This window comes from Lepus europaeus, chromosome 20, assembly GCF_033115175.1.
Source record: "Lepus europaeus isolate LE1 chromosome 20, mLepTim1.pri, whole genome shotgun sequence".
Lineage (NCBI taxonomy): Eukaryota > Metazoa > Chordata > Mammalia > Lagomorpha > Leporidae > Lepus > Lepus europaeus.
Genome location: NC_084846.1, coordinates 35,204,222 through 35,228,877, shown reverse-complemented (window position 1 = coordinate 35,228,877; position 24,656 = coordinate 35,204,222). Strand labels below are relative to the sequence as shown.

General features: G+C 44.7%; 1 protein-coding gene across 1 annotated transcript in view; it reads left to right on the top strand.

Moving 5' to 3' along the window:
• The first annotated feature begins 9,537 nt into the window (after nucleotides 1-9,537).
• PDE1C (phosphodiesterase 1C) overlaps nucleotides 9,538-24,656 on the top strand; it is a 398,369-nt gene continuing 383,250 nt past the window's right edge. The window contains exon 1 of the mRNA XM_062179212.1: nucleotides 9,538-9,628. The gene's annotated coding sequence lies outside the window, so the exon portion shown is untranslated. The remainder of the gene's footprint in view (nucleotides 9,629-24,656) is intronic.

The following is a 24,656-nucleotide window of genomic DNA, read 5'->3' as shown; positions in this document are numbered from 1 at the left end:
TTTTATAAATAAGAATCATTTTTATTTTTATCAGTTTCCTTCAATTTATAGTAATGTAAATTAGTTCCAAGCTAATGAAAATTGGAGATAACCCATGTGGGTAAACTAGAACCCATTAAATTTTTGTCAGTTTCAGAGACCTTGACTATGTTTATTGACAGTGTTCATGGAAAGGATGAAGGTAGGCACTAGAGGAAAACTGATGCAGTTTCACACAGCTTGCCTCTGGTCTATATCAGTCAGTAGCCACTCGGTATTTTTCTGCCTCCCCAGAATTTTTGGAGCGCAGGAATGGTGTTAAGGTTTCTGTGTGTCTGCAGCACGCAACACCAAGCTCAGAAGTGCTCAGCACTGTACCAGATTCTGGAAGACACCACACAAGTCCCCTTCTGTTGGTGGTTGGTATGAACCAGTGGGTTCAGCCCTTGGGCATAAGCAGCATTCTGAAGTCTTCCCATCTTGTGTTTTGTTGTTCATCTGAAGCAGGTTATTGTCAATAATTTGTGTTCTGAGAGAGATTAAAGTGTAGCCTGCCAGTTTCCCAGCCACCTCTGGGGCTTGTGCCTTAGGGCCACATTATAGGTGAGGCTGCCTAAATGAGTTTTTTATAATTAGGTCTTTGTGCATGAAGCCCAAGTTCTACTTAATTACAGCTTGTAGAAAATGCAATACTGGCTGGACTACCCCCAAGCAGAGGTGAAACTTTGTTTCTCTTCTTGAGGCATTTGTTGTTTTGGCTTTCTTATCACCGGTTGAGTTTGGGTTTTTACTTGGTCATGCTGTGAACATATTTCCTAGCTCAGAAGTGATAGAATGAGTACTGAAACGCAGTGTTCTCATTTTACTTATATTATCATCTGGATGATTTCTGGTCCTGAATATGGAGAGGACCCTTGTCTATATTTTCTATCTTAATACATGATTTTTGGGAATATGATTGGGCTGTAGGCCCTCAAGCTCCTCTGGCCTCAGTATTTTCCAATGGTATTACATCATAACTGGCTTCCCAGATGGAAACCTCAATCTGTCTAGGTAGCCTTCTCATCTCCATCCTCTACACCCAGTTAGTTACCAAATCCTAATGATTCTGCTCATTCATCTCTCACAATCTCCATTTACTATCTGTCTTCAATGTTTTCAGATCCCTAAGTTTTTGTGGTTGATTTGCCTTCTACTTGACCACTCAGGTCTATGCTTAGAAATACCTTCCAAGCAGAGCATCCTCTCTATCACTGGTTCCTATAATTTTCTTGAACAAAGATACAAAGCACAAATCATGGACTATTCCACAGCAGTAATTGTTTTCTGAACTCGCAAAGGTCAAGAGAAGCCGGGGCTTTTCCATTTCTTGAGTTTTTCAGAAATAGTTTAAAAAATGAAGAAATGAACCCAGCCATCCCACTCCTTGGAATTTACCCAAAGGAAATTAAATTGGCAAATAAAAGAGCTGTCTGCACCTCAATATTTTTTGCAGCTCAATTCACAATAGCTAAGACATGAAATCAACCTAAATGCCCATCAACAGAAGACTGGGTAAAGAAATGATGGGATATGTACTCTATAGAATACTATATAGCAGTAAAAAAAAATGAAATCCAGGCTGGCGCTGTGGCTCAACAGGCTAATCCTCCACCTGCGGTGCTGGCACGCCAGGTTCTAGTCCCAGTCAGGGTACTGGAATCTGTCCTGGTTGCCCCTCTTCCAGTCCAGCTCTGTGCTGCGGCCCGGAAGTGCAGTGGAGGATGGCCCAAGTGCTTGGGCCCTGCACCCGCATGGGAGACCAGGAAAAGCACCTGGCTCCTGGCTTTGGATCAGCGCGGTGCGCCAGCCACAGCACGCTGGCTGCAGTGGTCATTGGAGGGTGAACCAACGGTAAAGGAAGACCTTTCTCTCTCTCTCTCTCTCTCTCACTGTCCACTCTGCCTGTCAAAAAAAAAAAAAAAAATCCGGTCATTTGCAATAAAATGGAGGAATCTGGAAAACATCATGCTGAGTGAAATAAGCCAATCCCAAAGGGACAAATATCATATGTTCTCCCTGATCTGTGACAACTAACTGAGCACCTAAAAGGAAACCTGTAGAAGTGAAATGGACACTATGAGAAACAATGTCTTGATCAGCCCTTGTCCTGACTGTTGAGGAACAAATTACTATTTTATTCCTTTTAGTATTTTTTTGTTCTACTTAATACCATTGGTTGAACTCTTTACTAATACACAATTATTCTTAGGTGTTTAAATTTAACTGAAAAGTGATCCCTGTTAAATATAAGAGTGGGAATAAGAGAGGGAGGAGATGTACAGTTTGGCACATGCTCACTCGAACTTACCCCTAATGGCAGAGCTAGAAATGTGCCGGGGATTCCAATTCAATCCCATTAAGGTGGCTTGTACCAATGCCATCTTACTAGTCAAAGTGATCAGTTTCAGTTCATAATTGATCAAAAAGATAGGATTAAGTGTCAAAGGGATCACATAAGCAAGACTACTGTCTGCTAATAATAACTGATATAATTAAAAAGGAGAGAATGATCCTACATGGGAAGCGGGATACACAGCATACTCATAGAATGGCAGATGTGCTAAATAGCCTCTGGCCTCAGAATTAGCCCTTAAGGCATTTGGATCTGGCTAAAAAGCCCATGAGAGTACTGTAGGCATGGAAAGCCAAGGCACTGTGGCAAAAAAAAAAAAAAAAAAAAAAAAAAACCTAAATGAAAGATCTCTGAGTGAGATCCCAGCAGAAAGAACAGGCCTTCAAAGAAGGAGGTACCTTTCTCTGAAGGGAGGAGAGAACTTCCACTTTGACTATGGCCTTGTCTAAATAAGGTCAGAGTTTATGAATTCAAAAGACTTCCATAGCCTTGGCAGTTCATGACAAGACCCTTGGGTGATTACTGACGCCATAAATAAGAGTGTCAATTATTAAATCAACAAGGGAGTCACCATGCACCTACTCCCCATGTAGGATCTCTGTCCTTAATGTGTTGTACTATGTGAATTAACAGTAAAACTAGTACTCAAACAGTACTTTATACTTTGTGTTTCTGTGTGGGTGCAAACTGTTGAAATCTTTACTTAGTATATACCAAGTTGATCTTCTGTATATAAAAATAATTGAAAATGAATCTTGATAAAGAATGGGATGGGAGAATGAGTGGGAGAAGGGATGGTTGCGGGTGGGAGGGTGTATCATGTCTACCATTCAGCATGAAAAGAAAGAGGACAAAGGAAAAAGAGGAAAGGTCAAGTTTAAAGGGACAACTTTATTTTTCCCTCTTTTTGAATATTTTTAACTTTTAAAGGATGCATTTATTTATTTGAAAGGCACCAGCTATCTGCTGGTTCACTTCCCAGATGGCTGCAGCAACCAGGGCGGGGCTGGGCTAAAGCCAGGAGCCAGGAACTCCATCTGGGTCTCCCTATGAGTGGCAGGGCCCCAAGTACTTGGGCCATAATCCACTACATTCCTAGGCACGTTATCAGAGATCTATTTCAGAAGTGGAGCAGCCAGAACTCAAGACAGCACTCTGATATAGACTGCCAACATTGCAAGCAGTGGTTTTAATCCATTGTGCCACAGTGCCCACTGGCCCCTCCTTGAGTACTTATATTTTGTATTCAGAAAGAAACACTTGCCTCAGGATCCGTCCCCCCCCGTTTCATTGGCCAGGACCTTGGTGATTAGTCACAGCCTCAAAGAAACCTGCACAAGTGTGTGTGTGGTTTCTGGGCCGGTGACATGAAGTTGGGGATGAGTGATGTTGAGTGGCTCCTATTGGTAGCTTCTACTGTAGTCTGCTTTCACACCTGTCAGTGCCTCTTTGTGGCTGTTGGTACAACTTTTGGAAGTGTCACCGCTTGTCCGTCTTGGACCCCTTAATGGAAAAGTATCTCATGGTCCTCTCAGGTCACTGACTGAGAAAATAGTGAAAAAGCTATTATGCATTCACTAATGCATTTGAATGAATTTTTAGTTTAGTTGTCATATTTACATATTCTTAAAAGCTAGTCACATATACATGTAAGACTGTTATTTCACCTATACATACGTGCCTGGCACCCTGTGGGATCCCAGAGCCCTTCGTGTAACCCTATTGTTTCTCCCAGCTTCACTGCTGGACAGCTTGCTGGTCTTTCTGAAACACAGACATGGTCATGTCATCATGCTCTTGCCTAAAAACCTTATGCTGGTTTTGCTTGCTTGCTTGCTTGTTCTTTTGCCTGTAAGAGAAGTTCTAAAATGATGAGCATTTTATTCAAGGTACTTTACCACTTACCAGACAGTCTTTCGATGTATCTGCCACTATCACTTTGCTCCAGCCTCAATAAGCTGCTTTGCTATGCCATTGAGCCCTTGCACATGCTGTGTTCCCCAGCTCTCTACCTGCTGAAGACGTGTTCGTACTTTGGACCCACTTCAGATGCCGTGTTCTCTGGGCAGCTTTCCCCAGGGACTTGAGGCAGAATGGTGGGCCCTCTTTGGACTCCTGTAGCTCTGTTTTCTCTTTATTGCTGTATTTCTGGTTTCCTGTGATTGCTTGTGGGTTGACCGGTTTCCAAGAGAACAGTCTCATTCAGCTATCTGTTCATACTTAGAGTGGAACTCGGCATGTTGAAGAAATTCACTATGTTCTTATCAAATGAGTAACTGAAGGATTGAAGAGACAGGAGTGGGGAGTCTATCGTAAGGCCTTCACTTTGATGAATGTCAGAAAACAGCCTGCTGCTCTTGGACTTCTTCCCACAACCAGACATCATTGACGTATAGCAGATCTTCATACCCTACGGCAATAGGACAAGATCTTATTAAGATACAGGTTTAGGATTTTTTTTTAAAAAGCTGTCTTGTATTTCAGGGATGGAGGCATCTATTTCCTGAGCTTTATTTTCTCTCAACACAAAAACAGTTTAGACACCCCAAGGGGGTTGATCATGACCATGATAATTTTTTTTTCTTTAAATTTTATTTAATGAACATAAATTTCCAAAGTACAGCTTATGGATTACAATAGCTTCCCCTCGCCATAAATTCCCTCCCACCCACAACACTCCCCTCTCCCACCCCCTCTCCTCTTCCATTCACATCAAGATTAATTTTCAATCATCTTTATATACAGAAGATCAATTTAGCATATATTAAGTAAAGATTTCAATAGTTTGCACCCACACAGAAACACAAAGTGTAAAATACTATTTGAGTACTAGTTATAGCATTAATTAAACACCTAAGAATAATTGTGTATTAATTACAGAGTTCAACCAATAATTCTAAGTAGAACATAAAAAATACTAAAAGGAAGCCGGTGCCACGGCTCAATAGGCTAATCCTCCGCCTAGCGGCGCCGGCACACCAGGTTCTAGTCCTGGTCGGGGCACCGGATTCTGTCCCGGTTGCCCCTCTTCCAGGCCAGCTCTCTGCTGTGGCCAGGGAGTGCAGTGGAGGATGGCCCAAGTGCTTGGGCCCTGCACCCCATGGGAGACCAGGAGAAGCACCTGGCTCCTGCCATCGGATCAGCGCAGTGCGCTGGCCACAGCGCGCCAGCCGTGGCGGCCATTGGAGGGTGAACCAACGGCAAAGGAAGACCTTTCTCTCTGTCTCTCTCACTGTCCACTCTGCCTGTCAAAAAAAAAAAAAAAAAAACAACAAAAAACAAAAAAACACTAAAAGGGTAAAGTATTAAGTTCTTTTTTTTGTTTGTTATATAGTTATTATTTTTTTATTTCATAAATGTGAATTTACAAAGTGCAACTTTTGTATTGCTGTGGCTTCCCCCCTCCCATGGCCCTCCCCTCTCCCACTCCCTCTCCCATCCCGCCCTTCATCGAGTTTCATTTTCAATTACCTTCATATACTAAAGATCAACTTAGTATATACTAAGCAAGGATTTCAACAGGCTGCACTCACACAACCGCACAAGGTATAGGGTATTGTTCGACTAGTAGTGTTTTTACGTTTCATAGTAAAACACATTAAGGACAGAGATCCTACATGGGGAGCATGTACCCAGTGACTCCCGTTGTTGATTTAACAATTGGTACTCTTATTTATGACATCAGCAATCACCTGAGACTCTTGCTGTGAGCTGTCTAGGCTATGGAAGCCCCCGACTCTGAACTTGTTTAGTCAAGGCCGTATCCTCCCTTCAGAGAAAGGTGCCTCTCTCTCCTTGATGGCCTGTTCCTTCTGCTGGGGTCTTGTTCACCAGGATCTTTCATTTAGATTGTTTTTTTGCCACCGTGTCATGACTTTCCATGCCTGTGAGACTCTCATGGACCTTTTAGCCAGATCCGAATGTCCCAAGGGTTGATTCTGAGGCAGGAGTGCTGTTTTGGGCGTTTGCCATTCTATGAGTCTGCTGTGTGTCCTGCTTCCCCCGCAGGATCATTCTCTCCCTTTTAATTCTATCCTTCATTATTTGCTTACACTGGTCTTATTTGTGAAATCTCTTTGACACATACCCTATCTTTTTGATCAGTTGTGTATTTATACTTACCAGTTTACCAAGTGCGCTGGCATTGGTACCTGCCTCCTTGGTAAGATTGAGTTGAAATCCCCTGGCACATTTCTAGTTCCACCATTGGAGGTAAGTCCGAGTGAGCATGTGCCAACCTATATATCTGCTCCCTCTCTTATTCCCACTCCTATGTTTAACAGAGATCACTTTTCTGTTAATTTTAAACGCCTAAGAATGATTGTGCATTGATTACAGAGTTCAACCAGTGATGACCATGATCATTAAAAGTGTTTTCTGCCCACTCGTGGGTTGCTTTGGTGAGTGCTCAGGGCACCCTGTGAGGTGCTCCCCTCGGATATGAAGTTCTTTTTATCTTTGTGGCAGAGCTGTCCTTCAAGTAGGATAAACCAGGATGATTTCTTCAGGGATTGGCTGCAGGGGGCTGATCAGGATCCCATGGAGGCATTCAACTGCGCACCCACCTCTGTCCCCTGACAAATCCCCCCGTGCATGGAGTGCATTCTCTGCTTCTTCATGCATATCCCTTATGCCCCAGAAGGAGCCTTTGTGTGGATTAGATAAAGGCACCACCCCTGCATTGGTGGGGTAGAGCTAAAGCCAGCCACCTCTCGGATGGACGCAGCCTCATGGGTGCACGGTTAGGTGACCTGGCAGTATTTTGATGCAATGATTAAATCTTCCTTTCATCTGAGGAGCCTAACCAGCAGAAGCCAAAGGCACTCTGAACGTGGTAATGGTGATGCCCGCAGGCTCTGCTTTCAAAAAGAAAAAAAAAACTTGCCATAGACGTCTCTTATAACAGTTATTTATGAGTTTATTCACTATTTATTGCATTTATTTTGTTTGTTTACTTTTATTTTTATAATTTTAAATTTTAGAATGTCTTTGATTTACAGAAATATTGCAAAAACACTGTAAGGAGCTCTCCTATGAGATAGAGATCCCACATCGCGCCTGTTTGTAAGATAATGTAAAGAGCCCCCATGCCTGTTTCCCTCTGTTGTGGACTTCTTACCGCAGCATGGCACATTTATAGCGGTTATAGCCAATGCTGATCTATTATTGTTCACTAGAGTCTATGTGTTGCTCGCATGGCTCTAGATTTTATCTAATGTCTTTTCTGAGGGCCAGGATCCCATCAAGCATGGCATCTTACATTTCTTTGTCTTGTCTTCCTAGGTTCCCCTTGGCAGGGATAGTCAGTTAAGACTTCCCCACTCTTCAATAACCTTGCCAGTTTGGAATAGTATTGATGAGGTGTTTTGCGGAGTATTCCCCCATTGATACTGGCTGATATTTTCTCCTAACCAGACTGGTGTTTTGAGTAGTTTTTATCATTATTTAGATATAGGAAGGCTGGCAGGTCAGGAGATGACTTGTTACACTGGTAATTTCTAAGAGTGGGCCTCTACCTCATGTCGTGAGGTCATGTGGGGAAGTTCTGGGGTCATCTGTGAGTGGAAGGAGAGGGGGGAACTGTGAGCAAGAACCGTTTTTATCATTTCCATGGGAAGGAACAGCTGAAGCAGGGTAAGCAGCCTTAAGATGCCTGGGTTGAGTAATTCCAGCGGACTGCTGGAATTGGCTGTCTGGTACTTGGCCTTGGCGGGATTAAGGTGGGTAAATAGCAGCTAGGAACATGAAAGGCCTGGGAAAGAGGTAGTTGGGTGTGTGGACTCTGGATTGTTTGGTCTGTGTTTGAAAAGTGCATCCCTGTTGGAAGATGCCTCCTGAGGAGCTGGGGGTAGTGATGAGGAGGCAGGACGCCAAGGCGTGACGCCAAGCTTGTCTAGAACTAGCTGTGCCTGGTATGTGCGTATAGGTCAGATGTTAAAGCATGAAACTCACAGAGGCTGGGCCATACTTAACACCCTGGGTGTTAGGGAGGAGGACCACCAAGGTTAAAGAACCATTTTCACTGCATCCCATCAAGGGGCATACTCTCAGCGTGACATTCCTGCTGGTGTTGACCTTGACTCCTGGCTGATCAGGCTGTACTTTTGTGATGCCATCTTCACGCAGTGGCTGCCTTTAACATTTGTATGTTAGAAGTGTCTGGAGAGTAGGAACCAACAAACACGCAGCACTGTTTTCCTTGGCTCTAGGTATTGCAGAAGAATTCACTTGTTGCTGGTGAACCCCAGTTCTTGGAGGTTGGGCCCTCTTTGTGGTGGGTGTCTCTGTAGAATGGAGTCCTCTAACTTGGGCCTCAGATAAGCTAAGGTCATAGGGGAAACATGTGTCTGAACATCTCACTGTTCTCTAAAATGGTTGTGGCTTTTATGTTTCCAGTTGCTGAATAAACATCTAAGTAGATACCTGTGGCCATGTTTAGCGTCTGGGGCTGATCACCACCGCAGTGGGATAGGATATACCCTTAATACTTAGCTATGAGTCAAAGTTCTCAGAGTATTTGCCTACTTTCTGCATGTAATTTAAAAAACTCCTGGTTCCTCCACTCGTTGCCTGCTCAGTATCTCCCAGAGCCTTCTCATGTTGGGGAAAAGGATGAGAAATACAACACATTTCTATGTGCTGTTTTTAATTAATTTATTTATTTTAAAAGATTTATTTGAAACAGTTACACAGAGAAGGAGAGGAAGAGAGAGAAAAAGAGAAAGGAAGAGAGGGAGGGAGGGAAGGGTCTTCCATCCGATGGTTCACTCCCCAATTGGCTGCAACGGCCATAGCTGCGCTGATCTGAAGCCAGGAGCCAGGAGCTTCTTCCAGGTCTCCCATGTGGGTGCAGAGGCCTAAGGAACTGGCCATCTTCTACTGCTTTCCCAGGCCATAGCAGAGAGCTGGATTGGAAGTGGAGTAGCCAGGTCTCAAACCAGTGCCCATATAGGATGCCAGCGCTTTAACCCGCTGCGCCACAGCACTGGCCCCTCCACATGCTATTTTTGACATCCTGAGCTGGTGAAGGCAGCACAGGGAGTCAGTAATTCACCTGCACCTCTTCTTTCCCTGTGCCTCAGGCTCCAAGTCACAGAACTGTCTGTGGAACTCCCTCATCGACGGGCTCACGGGGAATGCCAAGGAGAAGCCACGCCCGACAATCGTCCACGACCCACGGCCGCCCGAGGAAATCCTGGCTGATGAATTGCCGCAGCTGGATAGCCCGGAAGCCTTGGTGAAGACATCCTTCAGGTTTGCTGGCTGCGGTTGTTTGTCCTTATTGCTTGTGGAGTCACTTTGGTCCGAATGGATCCCTGGATCGATCCTCAGCGTGGCTGGGCAGTGACTTCACTTCTTTGCACTGAGTCAGTTAGAATCTATGAAAAAGTGTTGGAATCAATGCTTGCTAGACTTCCGGCTGATTTTCCTGATTGTGGTGAAGATCCTATCAGGAGTTAAGTTGCTGTTGGTATGAATTGCCATTGCCATTTAGATGCTGCGGATTTACTGGTGCTGGCAATGTGAATTGGATTGATGAGTCTTTCGCTTCAAAGGATGCTGATGCCTGGAGATAAGTGTACTGAGAGAAAGCATGGGGTGGGAATCCATTCAGCCCTGTGTCTTTAGCAGCGATGAAGGGTGCTGCCAGCTGAATTGAAGTGAGAGTTTTCTTGTGCTGGTTGCCAGGTGCCTGTTCACTCTGTTTGGTTCATCTTTTAGTCTTGTATTTTCCTACCAAAGCTTCTTTGTTTTCTGCTCCATTTTCATTATAACTCTGTCCTTTACCTTCTCACTCTTATTAAATACAACTCAATCTGGATATGAATATGGTGTAAAAAGGTGGATTTTTCCTGAACTTGTCTTTTCAACTCCCTTTTGAAATAAACCAGAATTAAAACTGATTCTTTTTTCCACCTTGCTTCTTCCTCTCCTTTCATCTTATTTTTTTCACTTTTCTTTCCACCTGACGTTCATACTTTCACCAGGCTGGTAGAACATTTAAACCTTGCTTTTCTCCCCCCATAAACAATGCAGACAACTGTTGGAGTCCATGGAATATATTTGAAAAATGTGCTCTTTTTTGCATCCAGGTGATATGTGTAATCGCTCAGTAAAAGCCATTTCATTGTGAGAAGGTTCTTAGTGTAGATTGAATTATAGATGAGTTTTGAAAGGGAGTGATGGATAGGGGTTTGGATTTCTTTATACAATGTGACAGATGCATTGGCGAGACGAGAATTGCAGGCAAATGCTTTTCTTATTCCTAGAAAGTGTTTGGTAATTGTATTGTGAGGTTTTGAATAAAATGAAACTTCCTGAACTAGAGAGTTGCACGTCCTGTGAGCCTGGGATTCTCTGCACCTGGCTGTCGTGGCCGTTGGGGGAGAGGGGCTGGTGGATGGCTTTCTGGTCTGCGTGTCCTGGCCTTGGAACTTCTCTTGTAGTCAATCCCTTCACATCCAATGTTCTCACAGCTGCTCCTTCCACCTAAACCAGGCTCATCATCTGAAGAATAACTTTCATGAAAACAATGTCTGGTTTGCTCGTCCAACACCTTTATCATCATCTGCTCTCTGCATTCTTTAAGAGAGAATATTTTTGTGGTCATGAACTTCATTTGATCTGCTAGTTGTATCATATGTTAGTGTCCTGGTTCCTGAAAGAGATTTGGTTTTATATATATACGTTTAAAGCTCAGGACTTATTTCTGGTTACTTTTAATACTTGGTATAGTGGGAAGGTGCCCAGAGGTACAAATGTGCCAACCCTTTAGCAATTGAGGCCAGAAACCCAATGACATGGGTTATTTATTTGTCGATACCTTTAATACAACTGTGCTATTCTGGAACTGTCATTTCTTCCAAAAAAGGTGGTTTATTTCAATGTGAACATCAGATGGCTAATATTTTCTTATGCATTTGTCCTTAACTGTGGTAACTCACTGGTAGTGAGATTTCTTTTGTATAAATTATTACAAAGAAGGTACTCAAGTGTGGGAACAGCTTACTATCAATAAATAAATTAGAGGATAACCAAGATTACCCTTAAAATAATACCCTTTGCGTTCTATATGCCTTTTGGTTTGCAAAGAAAGGAATGAACTACAGCTGGATTTTAAGTAATTGTACAGAGCGAATCACACGTGTGTTCACCTTGCTTTTCTCCCCTCCCCTGCCCCATGTCACTCAAGGAGTGAGATAAGAGAAGCGTTTTGTTGTACCTCTACAGTTTTTAAATTACAGGGGCACATCGGCGATCAGTGCCCTCGCCAAGGGCACAGACTTCCCTCTGCTGTTGGTGAAAGGTAGAGTATTTCTGTCTGACTCTGAAATACAGAGCCTTGTAGCCACTCGGCTGCATGTGTGTGCATGCATGTGTGTGTATGTACATGTACATACATACACAGTTGGGGGAATCTCTGTGTGTGATTGCAAATGTCCTATGCCTCCCCATTTTTGGAGACTCTCGTTTGCTGAGAAGGGAGCACACGGTTCCTGTGAGTTGGAGTCATCTGTCCTCTACAGAAACACTGTAGGCTCATCACTGCTGAATGATACAGAGTAAGCGATAGTTTCAGTTAATCCCTTCTATTTGTCCTTGTTCATACTCAGAGGGGCCCATGAATATGGCCATCAGGCCTTATTATCAAACAAGACTCAAATGGCAACATCAATAAACTTAATGTACCAAATGACCAGGAAGTCCAGTCTTGGGATTCTTCTCCCTAACTGTTCCCAAGTGTCCCCAGGATAACTGCCAGAGGCTTCTGAGCCAACCCTTCCCCTGCTCTGCCTCCTGTCACCTGCCATGGAAATGGGGCCCCCCACAGAGGGTTGCCTTTCTTTCCCCATCACCAAGGGAGACCCCCTCTTCCTGGTGACACCTCTTGGGGGTGTCTCTTCTCTCCTGACACTTTGCTTCATTCAGCACCATCACAGTTTTTCTCAAACATGTTCTTTTTTTGTTGTTAAAGATTTTATTTATTTATTCAGAAGGAGGAGTTACAGAGAAAGAGACAGAGAGATACACATACACACAGAGAACTATTTCATCTCTTGGTTCAGTAGGCAAATGGCCACAATAGCCATGGTTGGGCTAGGTCAAAGACAAGAGGAGCCTGGAACTCCATCCAGGTCTCCCATGTGGATAGCAGGGGCCCAATAATTGTACTGCCTTCTGCTGCCTTCTCAGGTGCATTACCTGGGAGCTGGATCAGAAGTAGGACAGCTGGGACTCACACCAGTGCCCATATGGGATGCTGGCATTAACCCACTGTGGTACAATGCCGCCCCCATCAGACACATTCTAATAACTTTGATCCTCAAAGGAATTGGTGGGGAGCATTGTGGTTGGCACCGTGGCATATTGGGAAAAGCTGCTGCCTGCAACACCAACATCCCATACAGGTGCTGGTTCTTGTCCCAGCTGTTCCACTTCTGATCCAGCTCCCTGCTAATGACCTGGGAAAAATAGTGGAAGATGGCCCAAGTGTTTGAACTCTTGCCACCCATGTGAGAGACCCAGATGAAGCTCTTGATTCCTGACTTTAGCCTGGCTCAGTCCTGGCTGTTGGACCCATCTGAGGGAGTGAATCAGTGGATGGAAGATCTCTCTTTCTCCCCCATTCCTTGTAACTCTTTCAAATAAATAAATAAATAAATCTGAAAAAGAACATGGAATGGAGGAGTCAGATGCTTAGTCCACTTTTCCCAGAAGTCATTTCTAGGCATTTTCTAGTAGGTAGGGGTAAATATATACAAGCTACTCCACTCTAATATTTGCATAATAATTTATTCAAGTAGTCATTTCTAGAGCAGAGGGTACAGTCTCCTCTACAGTTAAATTCTACTTCCATTTCCAAAGGTGGTAGGAAGCATTTATAAATTTATAAATGGTATGTTTCTTAAAAAAATTTAGAGAATTTATATATTTTATTGTCTTCCAGGCTCTCTGTTAGGACAAAAACAATGACAGCTATTCTGACATTGGCAGGCATGGCCCTGGCAATGCAATGATGCTGTAGCAGACAAGAAGCGGAGTAACCTGTGATTCTGATTGAATTTCAATTCAAACTCACATTGCTTGTACATTAGTGGTTACCAAGGACAGCTGCAAGGGGTAACTTACGTGGACTTTAGGTCCTACCTAATCTCTATCAGCTCTTGGGATCTCACCCAAAAGAAGTATATAACCTATAAGCTCGTATTAAACAAGTATGGTTGTGTTTGAACTACAGCTTCAAGACATGTTCCTGGGCCTCCTCTTCTAACCAGGCTGCCATCCTTAAGCTGGTCCTGCAAACACCCTGGGATGTCACTGGTGGCCAGCACTGCCAGTCTATGTCAGTGACCAATAATGCTGGAGCATATTGCTGACGGAATCAAAATTCTTGTTTTCATTTTATTTGAGGGGCTGAGACCCACAGTGAGACAGATAGGGAGAGATCTTCCATCCTCTGGCTCACTTCCCAGGGACCCACAAGAGCCAGGGCAGGACCGGGCCAGAATTGGGAGCCTGGAACTCAGTCTGGGTCTCCTGTGTGGGTGGCAGGGACATGAATACTTGAGCCAACATCTGCTGCTTCCCAGGGTGGCACCAGCAGGAAGCTGGATGGGAAGTGGAATGGCCTGGCTTGGTGCTCAAATGTAGAAGGTGGGCATCTCACACAGTGACTTAAAGGCCTGCCCATGAAAGTGACAACTTGATACACACATGGAAATACAGGTTTCGGAAAATGAGAGGCACCACGTTTCTTCTCCAAGCCGTGTAAGTTGACAGTTGAGGTGTGTGTGTGTGTGTGTGTGTGATGACCTCTCAATTCTGAATGTGGCCCCCAACACTCCTCCCAGTCATCCCTTGCTTTGCTGGGTGCTGGTGATGAGGCAAGTGCTCTGTCTTGGAGCAGAAAGTTCCATAGAGCTCAGGGGTTTGAAGGGACAGTCTCCTCCTTCCCATCCAGGTTCAAGTCCAGCCAATGTTGCTGGAAAGTAACAGAGTTTAGTGCATGGTTGTCCTGAGGGTTCTCACTCTTCATGAAAGGAGCTAAGCTACACAGAGAGGAAAACCCAACTTCTGACAGTGGCTTTCCTGGGTTTTAGCTCCAGTTTTCTGACTACTGGCAAATAATTGCTTCATCTCTTTAAACCTCTGTTTTCTTTTTCTCCCTCTAGCCAGCTTTATGAAGTTATAATTGACAAATAAAAATTATACAGATTTGCAACATACAATGTGATGTTTTGATATGTGAAGGATCATCAACAAATTCATGGCAAATGTATATTATGAAAAAAACTATGCATGAATTTCAAAATTTTTTGCACCAAAATAAACATATTTTAATTCCATTTTTCATAAACTTTTCAAAGTACTCTCATATGTGTGCATTGTAAAAGGATTCAGTTAAGTTAAGGAACATAGCCAATACCATACATACTTATTTTTTTGTGGCAAAATTTGGTTTCTTGACTCTCACAACTGAGGTTGGACTAGAAGAGTGGTTCTGATAGTTCAAACTCAAGTGTGCATTGCAGTCAACTGGACTTGTTAAACCAATTGTTGGGCTCACAGCCAGGCCCAGCAAAGCCCTGAAATGTGCATTTCTAATACGTTTTAGGTGATGCTTATGCTATTGGTGCAGGGACCAGTCAGAGAACCACTGGCCAGGGTGATATTTAACATCCTTTGAACCTAAAACTATTATATTATGTTAATTTGGGCAGACTGCTTACCTAATAGAGCCTCTGTTTTTAACTCTTTTAAGTGAGGATAGAGAGTTCCACTCCCCAGGATTGCTGGCAGGATTTAAAGAGCATAACAGACGTGAAAGGGAAGAGCACACTGTCCAGAAGGTGGCATCTGCTCGGGAAGTTTGGATTTGGAATTTCTGCTCAACAGCCCTGGGAGCCTGTAGCCAGAGCAAACAGGCCCAGACTTGGGTTTTGTGGCTCCAGGAGCAGACACTGTGGGCCCTGGAATTCCACTAAGCTTCTGGCATGAAAAGTCTGCCTTCAAAACTGGAGACTTTTCAAGGGAAGAGAGAGGAGACTGTAACACAACGCAAAGGCTTCCATGCCTGGGAACTAACTCACACTCGGTACTTCTTTTCCTGGTTCCTCATGTTCTGTGCCTTTGAACCTGTTGCTCTGTCCAGGTTTTTCCAAAAAAGAAAAGAGAATAAATTGAGCCTGGGGCTAAGGAAGATAGACAAGTGTCGTAAGGAATCTGTGCACCTGTCGCGGGAGGACCTAAGAGAACAGGCCGAGAGCTTTTTCTTTCCCCTGCCTCTGGTGTACACATTAGGTTGTGTGATTTGCTGTACTAATTTGGGTGTGCACTTTGGATATATAGTTTGATGTATATCCAATAACACTGGCCCTCATCTGTGGCGCTAAGTCTTTTTTGTAGTCTAGACTTGTGTTTTCAATTCACCCACCTCTTTTGGATAGAAGCCCTTTAAGGCACTGCTCTTCCCACTTTATGTCTAAATGGATTCCTTGGTTGGGGGAGAATCCTGTTAAATGCAGATCCTGTTTCAGTAGGTGCAACCTGTGAATCTGCGTTTCTAACAAGCAGCATCTTCTGAATGGTGAGACAAGGGCTTTGGAATCCGAGGTTGAATTTGCAAACATTTTTCTAGACTGCAGGATTTGAGTCATGTTTGGATTCCCAGTTTCCTCATTTTTCACATGGAAACAGTAAAATAACAACACTGGCGTTGGGAACTGCTGTTAGAATTTGTGGGGGTAGCAAAGGTGACAGCCTCTAATTCCCTCTCTGTCAGTTTGCAAAGCCCTGTTTGGAGTGGAGTGACTCTCCACCTGTCAGTGCTGTCTTTTTGACTGGGCTGTGCCGTGAGGCCAGCCCAGGGACATGAGCCCCGTGGCCACTGCATGACTGGGGCTGGATACTAGTGGAAATTCTGCCCTCCTTGAGCAGCAACGGGAATTTTGAAGTCACTCAGTGCACTGGGCACTGGGCTATTTACCTTGAATGATGGCACTGCCAACATAGGTTGAGTTGCCAGGTTTGATCATTTTTATTTGGAAGGATAACACTCACTCCCTAGAGAACTACCAAGGGCTTGATGTGCTTCTCTTCCCACTTAGAACGGACTTATTTGGGCCTTGGCAAAGGCTTTCTAGATTCTATACATAGCTTGCTAAGAATATGTTCCAGAGAGCAGAGCCACATTGAGCCAACACCCTCAGCTACAGATGAGATTAAGGCCTTGTCAGATTCCATTTAATGGATTGCGTTTTTTCATGCAGAATTAAATCATTGAATACGTCCTCATTTGGGCTTTTGGCAGTCATTTTTCCACTAGGGGCTGCTGCCAAGAAGTCAGTTTCTGACTTGATTATTTTCAGGAAATGTGCAATCTGGCTGATGATATGACATGGCCTGGGGTCACGTCCCCTGTGGCTTTGGACCCCACCCTGGGATGAGTCATGGGTTAAAATTCCCACTTAGCTCATGGGAAGTCTGGTCCCACAGATTTCTCTGTCATCATGTGTCGGTCACCCACTGAGAACTTCTAAGGACACCTTCTCCTCTGACTTGCTGTTGCCTCCTGGTGGTTTTTCCCTCTATCCTGCACTAATCCGGTCAGTAGGATCTTCCTCAAGTTTCCAAGGGGAAAAATGAAAGAATGGATTATGATGTTTTCAAAGCTCAGAGGGTTTTCTAGTGCAACTTTGTCTTTCTGTAGAGAAAGGTTTAGATCTCCCTTTGTAAGTTTTTGGAAAGAGATTTTCCAGTGTTAGAAATTGACAGTGTACATGAATCCAGTAGACATTGTTCCTTTTGAGGGCTCCTTGGTTCTTTCACTGGCATTTTGAGGGGTATTTGCTTCTGTGACAGTCATTAGAATGTGCCCTCTCACATGTCTGACCACGGGGACTGTGGTTGATCCATGGCCCTGACTGCTGAGTGGGGATACTGGACCCCATGATGGCCAATGCTGTACATCCCGAGTTCTCTTTGGACGTGACTGAGCATGGCAGGGGTCCTAAGGTCAGCTGTTTTGGGAGACACAGGACTCTGCAGATGGTGACTTTAGTTTGAGGATTTCCCGATGACCTTGCTGAACTTTATTTACAACTGCTTTTTCCTTTTCTTTAGATGCTTCTGCCCAACCTTCCTTGCTTCCGTCTCTCCTTAACTGGGAGTCAGATTTGCATCCTGGTTTTCTCAGTCTCCCCTAGCTTCTTACCCACTTTTTCTTATAGATTTCCTCCTAATTAATTTCTCATGTGTCTATTCCTGTCTTTGTATGGGATTCTTAGAGGACCCAGCTTAATATAGTCTCCCAGCCATTGTCCTCTCCTGTCTCACCACAGTAGCTTGGTACCTTGGGCATAGCTCCAGTGCTCCTGGCCTAGAAATCTTTTTTTTTTTAAGATTTTTATTTAATTATTTGACAGGTAGAGTTACAGACAATGAGGGAGACAGAGAGAAAGGTCTACCTTCCGTTGGTTCACTCCCCAAATGGCCGCTACAGCTGGAGCTATGCTGATCCGAAGCCAGGAACCAGGTACCTCTTCCTGGTCTCCATGTGGGTGCAGGGGCCCAAGCACTTGGGCCATCCTCCACTGCCTTCCGAGGCCACAGCAGAGAGCTGGACTGGAAGAGGAGCAGGTGAGACTAGAACCCGGAGCCCAGATGGGATGCCAGCGCTGTAGGCGGAGGATTAACCAAGTGAGCCACGGTGCTGGCTCCCTGGCGTAGAAATCTTGAGCCCGTATTTCCATATTGGATTTTATATTTTCTATCGGGCATTGCCTTTCCCCATCATCCTTAGTGTTAGAGCAAACATGAAACAGCTCACACTTTTGTTGCCTACAAGAAATTTTGCAGAGGCATTGGAGTCAATGAAATTATTACAATGAAAGATGGAAGAATTTTAAATTATACTCAGTGTATGACTACATTCATCACCCTAGGGAAATACACAAAAATATTGAGCTCCAGACAGAAGGTTCACTTCTGGAAATCCTCTTCTTTCCAGCCAGTGGGCCTGTCCCAAGGCTAACTTCCCCAGGGGAGTACGTCCTCCTTCAAGCCTGAGCACACTTGCATTGGGCAGATGGGGCATCCAACCTTCCACCCCCAGGACTGGAGCTCACTTGAGGCGTCATCTACCCTCAGCATATGCCTAGATCACAACTCTTAGCAACACATTTTACAAAGTGTGAGTTAAACATCCTAGATTAACCACTCAGGAAAGAGTGGGGCAGATTCGGTGCTGTCCAGTGGGAAAGGAGGGCTGGGACACACCTTCTGGAGCCTCCATCAACAGTTTCCTGCCAGAGTGCAGAGTGGGTAAACTTCCCTAGGCTTCCTAATGAGCAAAGGAACCTCTGCCCCGTGCTACCCACAGCCTGGACGTGTGCAGGGAGTCTCTGAAAACCCTCTCTAAAGAAGGGAAGGAAGCCTAAAGACTTGTGATCAGCTTGGACAAAACAACTCCCAGGAGTCAGAGCAGGGAGCATGGTGAATGTGTTTCTCCTGTCTCGTTTCATTCACAAGACCATTGTTGTACATAACCCTAACTCACAGGAAGAGACTTTTAACAGAGTGCTTAGTGTGCAAAGCAGCACTTAGAAGCAATAGGGGCTGGAGCAGCAGCGATGTGGAGGTTGATGGGGAGAACAGGGGTGAAGCCCAAGGCCTTGGGGACCCTGGGTACCTCTGTAGCTGGGTTGCTGGTCCTCCTACTTGTGGACTCTCTGGACACGTCTCAGTTCCCTCCACAAAGCGTGTCCCATATCATCCTTGTCTGTGTTTCACATTAGTACTAATTTTTGTGAGTAGCAGATACATGTGAGTTCCTACATATGGCACTATGGAAGGGTTTTGACCTTGCTGGTGGGAAAAGCAGCTATTTCTGTGTGCTCCTTGGGTTGTCAGATACGTCAGGGATGCTCAAAGTGCATTTGGTGATTAAGTGATGAAGTGCTATGAGAAAGGCCATGTAATTCTCGGGGCTGGAATTGTAAATTCAGTGCATCCCAGGTATCCACTGGATTCCTGGTGGGGAGAGAGGGCAACGGCAATAATGCTACTGGAAATGCACTGCGGTCTTCAGGCACCTCAAATAGAGGCATGATCGGTGGAAGCCTGCTAGCCCGTAGCTACCCTCATCAGAGTCCTCTGCTACATTAAAATAAAGCTGATTTATTTACTCTTTTACTTATTTGAAGGAGAGAGAGAAAGAGAGAGAGAGATAGAGAGAGAGAGAGATAGAGAGATCTTCTATTCACTGATTTATTCCCCAAATGCCTGCAACATCTGGGGCTGAGTCACGCAGGCAGAGACCCCAATACTTGAGGTATCACCTGCTGCCTCCCAGGATGTGCCTCAGCAGGGAGCTGGATCAGAAGTGGAGCAGGCAGGACTCACACCAGGCGTTCCCATATGGGATGTGGAGATCCCAAGTCACAGCTGAACCGACAGCACCACACTGCCTACCCCATCTTGCTACAATTTTTTTTATTTCCTTTACTAGAGTTTTTTTTTTTTTCTTTCCCTTATCGATCTGTAGGGAAAGGGGAGTTCCCAAAAAACATATTTTATAGATTGACATCACAATATGAAGATGCCTGTGGAATGGGGTCAGAACTCTCTCATTACGCCAAGAATGGATGAGAAAGTGCAGCCTTTTATTTGAGCTGATCTTCCTTCAGGGCTCCCATTTTCTGGGAACCAGAGAGGAGAGCCCTAGATTAAAAGCCAAATATGACTTGCTGTTTGGGTAGTGCCTTCTTCTATCTTGGGGTGATGATGATTGCATTTCTTTAAGTAAAATACTCCCTTGTTCAGATGTCCCTTGGCTTCCCCTACCCTTCCAAGGTGGTCTTTGGGTTTGTGTAACTCCCATGGCTTCTGAGGAAGGGGTCCTCTGGTGTTAGGAGTGATAGGCACTCCCTTGGCCCTCTCCCCACTACAGTGCTTTGGAACCCACAGAAAGGCACATTATGATTCTTAGATGGTCCAGCCTTTAGCCCTTAGCTACTTTGCCCCATGTCAGTCTCACTGGCTAACTTACCCCATCACAGCTCCAGGTAACTTCTGAAGTTTGGCTTCAAAGCTTGTGGACACCTCTGGGGCCTGCCTAGACCGTACAGAACCTAAGGAAAAGCTTAACCCCATTCCCCTTTCCTCAACTCTGGGCCACTGAGTTGACTTGGATGTGAAACCCGCAGGGTGTGAGCAGATATCCCTCCAGAGGGGGACACACAGTCTTTCCCTCTGTCCTTATCCCTATAAAACCCCAGCCAGGGAAGTTGGATCCCTCACTGTCCATCTTCCTTTGTTATATCCTCCTTCTTCTGTCTGGGGCTTTGGCTAGTCCTGATGGTGCAGGAGGTAACGAGACAGATTGGTATACAGATAGGGGACCCTTCCCTGGGAAATATCTCAGAAACACCATATGTCACCTCTTACAAATTTGCCATGATGAATGAATGTTTTACATTTTTTTGCAGTGAAATGAAGATACCCTAAACAAAAATGAAGTGAACCCCTTTACAACTGTGCCCTGTGATTGGTTCCTGTCCTATGCAGTAGGGCCCCCAGGCACTAGGGAAAGGTTCTGACCTTGCTGGTGAAAAAGGAGCCATTTCTAACTTAGAATCTGGTAACAAAGGCTCTCTTCCCAGTCCTGTGCTCAGTGCATCCTCTGCAGCCACATACCGTGCTGGGCATCAGAACTACAGGGAATGGGCCGGCGCCGTGGCTCAACAGGCTAATCCTCCGCCTTGCGGCGCCGGCACACCGGGTTCTAGTCCCGGTCAGGGCACCGATCCTGTCCCGGTTGCCCCTCTTCCAGGCCAGCTCTCTGCTGTGGCCAGGGAGTGCAGTGGAGGATGGCCCAAGTGCTTGGGCCCTGCACCCCATGGGAGACCAGGATAAGCACCTGGCTCCTGCCATCGGAACAGCGCGGTGCGCCGGCCGCAGCGCGCTACCGCGGCGGCCATTGGAGGGTGAACCAACGGCAAAAAAGGAAGACCTTTCTCTCTGTCTCTCTCTCACTGTCCACTCTGCCTGTCAAAAAAAAAAAAAAATTAAAAAAAAAAAAAAGAACTACAGGGAATGAAATAGACCAGCACATGCCCTGTCCCCTTGGTCCTTGTATGAATCAGTGAACGTGTTGTGTGGCCTTGGTATAACCATGCAACAGGCCACTCTGGATCATGGTAGGTACAAAAATGTTGGAATAGAGACCAGATTTTTTAAAACATTACTTATAGATGTAGTCACAGCTCATGGTCATTACCTAGACACCCATGTAACTGTAGCCTGGCTGTGGCTCCCCATTGCTTGGTTTCTGTGAAATGTAGCTGGGAGTGAACTTGCTAGGATGAATTTCCTCTGACCCTGGAATCACCTCTGTTGGGCAAGCACTGTTGTTTGCCCAAGAGCTGCCAACATGCTTGTCCTCATTTCTAAGAGGAGACAGCTCTGGCCAGGTACGGAGGCTCAAGCACTTGTCGCCAATGGCCTGGGAGTGTAAGTCATTCACTTTGTGCACATTCAGAAACAGGAAGATGGGAATCAAAGAGCAGTCTTGGTCTAGGGATCCGAAATTGTAAGCTTGGCTTTGAGCTTCATTCTCATTCTTTAAAATAGCCCAGATTTTGAATAAGAAAAAGTGTGTGTTAAACTGATAAGAACAGATGCTATGCTTGATCTTAGGATATAAGTGAATCTGACATCTTTCATTGGATTATTGTTTATAGCCCCCACCTGTTTTCCTGCTGAACTATGGCTTTTTAGCTTTTTATTTGTTGAACTCTTTATTTAGTGGAGCATTAAGCTGTGAATATAATGTAAATTGAAAATATGTTATCTCAAAAATTAAAAAATGAAAAACGAAAAGCATGTGTGAAGGGGAGCTGAAATATAATTGTATAATTATGTGGTTGTGCAGTGTTCTGCTATTATTGTTATCCTTGAATATTTTAATATGTCTGCCCAAATGAGGCCTACATTTCCTTCATTGTGGCATTTCTTAGGGAAACATTCTGGCTGCAGTATGCAAGTCACCTTGCATCTACCTGCATTTAAGATGTGCTTTTTCATTTTTTTATTTTAAAACTTTGTTATTTATTTATTAGAAAGAGGGCGGCAGTGAGAGAGCCCCTTTTTCCGTTGGTTCACTCCCCAAATGCCTGTAACAGCCTGGACTTGGCAAGGCCAAAGCGAGGAGTCAGGATTTCCAGGTGAGTGTCAGGGACTCAAATGCTTGACCCATCACTTGCTGCCTCCCAGGGTGTGCATCAGCAGGAACCTGGGATCTGGAGTTGAGCCAGGACTCAAACCTAAGCGTTCCCATATGGGATGTGGAGATTCCCAATGGCATCTTAACCATTATGCCAAATGCTTGCTCTTCCATTTGTTTTTCAGAAGATATTTTGACAATAAAGAAACCCTAGAAAAATTGTAAGACTAAGAGGATCAACAATTCTCTGTCTTCTACCTAGAATCATCATTTATATGGCTGCATTTGTTTTAGATCTACCACCTAGCTCTCTGTCCATCTATTTTTATTTTCTGCATCTTCTGACCCCAAGTTGTAGCTACCGTGACTTTGCAGCGTTAGCTTGCATTTCTTCAGAACAAGATCATTTTCTTATAGTGCAATTACCATAATCAGGAAACTCAATATTGACATAATACTATTATCTAATATACAGTCCATATTCAGATTTCATCAAATCTCCCAGTGATGTTGATTATAACGATCTTTCTTCTTGATCCAGGCTCCATTCCAGAAGCACCCATTACTTGGTTTTCTTAAATCTAAAACTTTTTTTTAGCCTTTTTTGGTGTTTCTTGACATTGGTATTTTGAAACAAGCAGGTCATGCGTTTTGTGGTGCAGAGCATTCTTAGCTGGGGTTTGAACGATCATTGCCTGTGACTCGGGTTGTCCACCTTGACAGGGCTGCTGCATAAGTGATGCTGGCTCCTTCTCAATGCAGCAATAAGGAGGCGGAGGGTTGATGTTTTTTCTATAATTGGTAATGTTGGGTTGTGTGATCATTTGGTTAACTTTATCTTTTCCAATTTGTCTTCTGCAAAGGTGCCCTTTTATCTTTGGGAATTAAGTCACCTGTGAGGAGATACTTTGAGACTTTAAATATCCTTTACCCAAAAGACTTAGGCAAAGAAGGCTCTTGGGCCACTTGTGGATTCTTGCCTGAATTAATGTTCACTTTGAACCCTAGCATTCCTTCTAAATTCATTAGATGATGTTTAACTCTAGTAAAACCTATCTCTCTCCCTCCCTTCTTTTCTACATTTTAGTATCAGTATGGACTCTGGATCAGTATTTTGCAAGCTGCTGTAACTTCATCTCACCTGGAGTCCAGGGTGGTTTGTGAGAGATGGAGCAGAGGGGAGGTGGGACTGCTCTGCTCCGTCAGTCTACAGCGCATCAGCCTTGGAGGATTGAAATCAGCTTTGACGTAGGAGGTGAAGAGATCTATCAGCACACCCGTGGCCTAATTCCCTGCACTGCTGCGATGAATGGCCACTGGGAGATCTTTGGGGGTACTTTAATCTGGTAGAAAATCTGGAGGTGCTGGTGCCACTGGGATAATGGGAAATTGCAGGGGTGAGAGAGAGAGGCCAGTGGAATGGGTTGGGGGAAGGTATTACAGAGCAGACAGAGGACATCACATGCACCCTCTGAACTTTCAGGTGCATCTCTGAGTCTTCCTGCTCTCCTGTGTTCGGCCCACTCAGTGCTGCCCTCTGCTCTCGCCAACCAGTATCTGTCAGCTGTGCCAGACACGTGTTACTTACAACTCTCTCCAGTGCGTAGCTGCCAGTCTCAGAAGAGCCATGAGTGGCCAGGATCATGGCGGCGCACGCTGAAGGATGGGGACATGGCACCTGGGCTTGGGAGTGCACAGCGTCGAGATTTCATCCCGATTCTGTGCAGTGCTATCTTGGGAAAGTTGTTCAGCTTCTCGGCTTTAGTTTTCTGCAAGATGGAAATAGAAACGATAAGGGGATGGAATGAGGCAGTGGATGTAGAACACTATAAAACTCCCGAAGTCTGCATAAGGTTGTAGCCTAGGTGCTTGTGTATGTCTGTGTTAACTTCCTTGTTCTGGTAATGTAATACAGTTGCGGTAAATACTTAGTGGGGGAGTTGTTGTTGGGTGAACTGGATGATGGGTACATGGGACCTCTCTGTACTATTTTGCAATTTCTTGTGTGTCTATAGTGGTTTCGACAAAGGTTAAAAAGATAACTTTAGCCTCATATCC